Source organism: Micropterus dolomieu, linkage group LG18 (assembly GCF_021292245.1).
Source record: "Micropterus dolomieu isolate WLL.071019.BEF.003 ecotype Adirondacks linkage group LG18, ASM2129224v1, whole genome shotgun sequence".
In the NCBI taxonomy this organism is placed as follows: domain Eukaryota; kingdom Metazoa; phylum Chordata; class Actinopteri; order Centrarchiformes; family Centrarchidae; genus Micropterus; species Micropterus dolomieu.
The window spans coordinates 34,141,013-34,145,311 of NC_060167.1; the positions used below are offsets into that span (position 1 = coordinate 34,141,013).

The following is a 4,299-nucleotide window of genomic DNA, read 5'->3' on the forward strand; positions in this document are numbered from 1 at the left end:
CTCCCCCCCCCCCCCCCCCCCCCCCCCCTTGCTCAAAAAGTTGCCCTGTGTGTCATGAGCTTAAATCCAACAATGTGCTCAACTGTCTATACTGTACTTTCTGACATATTCTACCTATGCTCACGCAGACACAGAGATGGAATGGGTTTATTTCTCAAACGGTGAAACTTACAGGTGATGAAGTGGGAGCAGTCCAAAAACATGAAGCATGAAAATCCAGGACACAAAAGGGTGAGTAAATCCAGAATCCAACGAAAGTAAATAAATCCACAAGGGCACGAGCAACACTGGAGAAAATTACTGACCGGGGCAGCACTGAATCAACACTAAGAAAATTGACCACCCAACTAACCCAAAACCATGACAACCTTTTCTTCAGTTAGAACAAGCCTTTTACCTATTGAAAATATAAATAAATAAAAATGTCTATTGTGTATAATAGGTTTATATATTGGCCTATGATGTTACAGGTGGGAGTGAATACATGTGATTTTTCCAACAAAACACATATTGTGTGGAAAAACCTCCTTTTCAGCTCAAACTTAGCTTGTATGTTTAATTGTAAACTCATATCTGTTCATGGACCTACTTATTGTATAACTCTCCTTTATACAATCCCTGTAAAGAAAAAAAGTCAAATACTAAAAAAAAAGTAATAATAATAATAATGAAGGTTGACTATTCTGTAAATAATTTGTGGCATTCATGTTCTCAGTTGGATTGTAATGAACTAATACCGTGTTCAACATATTCCTGTTTGAACAGGAAGGTGCACAAACATGCAACTTCTACGTTCTTGACGCAAGAGGTACATGGAGCATAAACAAGCTGTAAGAGACAGTCCTACAGCACTTCAACCATGCACAGTCCAGCCATATACTAGATTTCAACTTAGCCTTGTTTAAAGATGCTGGGCTAGGGTAAGAAATAAGTTCTAGTTGAATTTGATGCTGCAGTTAGCCTTTAAATAACTATGCCTAATAAAGAACACCATAGTTTGTGTGGTCAGGTGGCATTAAATTACTTGCCCACGGACATTCAGCTTACTTCCATGCTAAACATGCTGTTGTTGTGATGTTAGCAAGAGAGTTGTGAGTGTGCTTGCTCTGTGACAGTTACGTAAGTGATGGACCATTTTCTGATTGAGAGAAGAGTGTTACGGCCTGTCAGGATCTGGACCCAAGTGCTGACACGGAGAACGGAACAGATGCAGTTGGTGAGATGTATTGACACAAACGGGTGAAACTTACAAGTTTAGTGATTGCGGCAGTCCAAATACACACACAGAGAGCAAGTGAAAACGAGGGGGATCTGTGGAAGGTAAAGTCCAAAACATGAAACAGGTAATCCAAAATATGGAAAAGCACGAGAGTCATGGGTGAGAAACAATGAACCAGCACTGAAAGAGGGAAGCAAACCACTTAAATACAGGTGAGGGAGAAACTTATCAGACACGGGTGAAAACACTAAACAATCAGTGACACCACAACCACAGGAAGTAAGACAAGACGACGAAGCCGGAGACAGGCATCTACAAACTAAAACAGGAAACACTCAAAACATACACCCACCGCACCAGAACTGGGATGAAGAGTGTGGGTTTAAAATTAAAATCATGACTCAGCACTTCTCGTTGTGGCTGCACTGTTAGATATTCCTTTGATTTCTGATGTTGTTTTAGATATTTAATGCGTAACATTAGAACCAATGCACAGCAGGACTCATGATGTTACTTGTAGTTATTTTTGTTTGCAATAGAAAAACTATCACTAAAATTGTGATGATGTGTGTGCTGTTAACAGGTATAGGCTAAATGACTGATTCTGGTCTGGCATCCTGACTTGAAACAGCAGTTTCTCTGTTAACCCCTTAACATTGTGAATTAGCATCACACCTCTTCCTTTCAGACTTCAGATGAGATAGCGTATGTATTCCCCGAGTGCCTGTTTGTGCATGTTCGATATGTACCTGGGAACCCTTTGCAAGCACTGGTTTCTCGATTATGCCTGTTGTCGCTAATTTGCATCATACCTACATCATACCTGAATTTTTATCTTTTCGATGTTCTATAGAAAAATTAACAATTTCCGCTTAATTTCAACATCAGCGTTTAAATTTTTTTAATTGTGAATAAATTCAGGCGTCAAGGGGTGAAAAAGCAATGGGGAAAAAATCAGCACTGCGGGCAGAACTAGCTACATTGATAAGCGGTTGTCAAGCTGTGCGCCAGATCCAATGAGGAGTGATAACAACAATGGTGACCACTTTAGACAAGATGGACGCTTCCATCGAGGCTGTTCTAAATTAATTACAATCTTGGTGATTGGTTAGGGAATATCAAATGAGCGGCAAAATGAAGCGTGCAGCACTTTGTGGCACTTTGCACTTCCGCCTCCTGTGTTTCCCCGGACAATGACAATTTCACCGCAGTCTTCCCAGTCACAGACAGGGAAGAGTAAGTGGTACCTCAGGTACCTGAGGAATGAGAGGTCAGGGACGGAGAGGCAGAGAGAGCAGATGCAGTGATTGATTCACCCTCCCATGTTTTACTGAGGGTCCACTGGACGCTACAGTGACTCAAGTACTATTACAACACAGGATGAGGCTAACGGGATAGCACGCTAATTTCAGTAGATATCTGCAGCATGATGCATAGATGGCCTTGACATGACGTCATAACGGTTACTTCTTCACATTCTGTTGATAATGTGAATGTAATGTGAATGATAATGAATTCTGGCCAAATCTTCAGCATTGTACCTTTAAGACAGACAATGTGAGAAATAATATAAGAGGTTATTTTCAATCCATGATCCCTCAAATCATTGACTGACTCACAACATTTGAAAGACTGTGCAGGGTATCGTCAAAAGCTAGTGATGAATACTAGTCAAGAAGCCAGCAGCTCATGAAGACCCCCCTTTGAAAACATAAAAAGCATTTGTATTGGAATGTAATTAAATACTCTTTTTATCCATGGCAATAAACTAGTCTTTGCTGGCTCAGCAAACATGAGATGATAAAAGAATGGCTGATGCACATTTGATTCTGAAATCTCCGCTATAAAAGAGAGGATAAAGTGATTTTAAATCAACCATAAAATTGCAGATGGTAATCCAGTGTATGCCACTAAATGTGTTAAATGACTATAATCATTATCGCCTCTCCCTGCCTGACCCATGGCATACATCATTACCTCATCAATGAGATGGAACTTCATCTTTCTAGGAGGAAAGTGTTTTATTTGATTTTCACAACAAAGCAGTCATTGTAATATTATTTTGTTTTGTATTATGATTTATTTTTTTGGGTTACAAATTCAACTCATATTTAATATTTCTGCAAGTGTTGGACCAACAAGTAACATATTTTTGCTCTGAGTCTGTAAAATCATATTTCCTCTGTCAGCAGCAAAGTTTAGGCAGTACTTTTATGGATTAACCTTTTACATTTGCACAAAATAAACACAAAGCCTCAAATTGATTATTACATCGAGATCAAGTTAAGATATGTGAGCTCTGCAGAAGCAAAACAGGAGCAGCAGGATTCCGGTCAGTTAGACAGTGAAATCAGATAATCTGCTCCAACATCAGATCAGCATCACCTGTTAGCTTCTTTCATCTCCTCTCATGCAGAGAAGATCAATGTCAACAAGGTCATCATTCCTGAAAATAATGGTTCCTATTTCTACTGCTTGTGTATTATGCCTTCTTTTGAAGTGTTATTAGCTGTCCACTGCGGTGCAAAGTCAGAGTCATTGTGCACCCAACACAGTACACTATGAACGCTCACATAGAAATCCATGAGCAAACCACTCCATGTGAGGTCAGTGCTGTCCATTTGGATCCGTTTCCTGTGAAACTACAAGACATGTTTTTTTTCTTTCAAATGTTTGTAAAATGTATTCTCACAGGGAGTTATTCACTGCCTAAATACAATGTCAGTCAATGTACACACATTTTCTGATACAGTCCCCTCCAAAAGTATTGGAACGCTAATGCTTTGTTTTTATTGTTCACTGAAGACATTTGGGTTTAAGATCAAAAGAAGAGTATGTTCAGCTTTTATTTCCTGGTATTTACATCTAGATGTAAATAACAACTCAGGACATATCACCGTTTGTATTAGACCACAGCATTCTTAATTGAGCAAAAGTAATGGAAGAATTAATCTTTAAGTAAATAACATTTAATATTTGGTGGCATAACCCTTTCTTGCAGTAACTGCCTCAAGCCTGCGACCCATCGACATCACCAAACTGTTGCATTCTTCATTTGTGATGCTATTCCAGGTTTTTAC

General features: G+C 39.2%; 1 protein-coding gene across 2 annotated transcripts in view; it reads left to right on the top strand.

The window, feature by feature from the left end:
- LOC123987480 (receptor-type tyrosine-protein phosphatase gamma-like) overlaps nucleotides 1–4,299 on the top strand; it is a 323,656-nt gene that overhangs the window by 73,984 nt on the left and 245,373 nt on the right. The window lies entirely within an intron of this gene.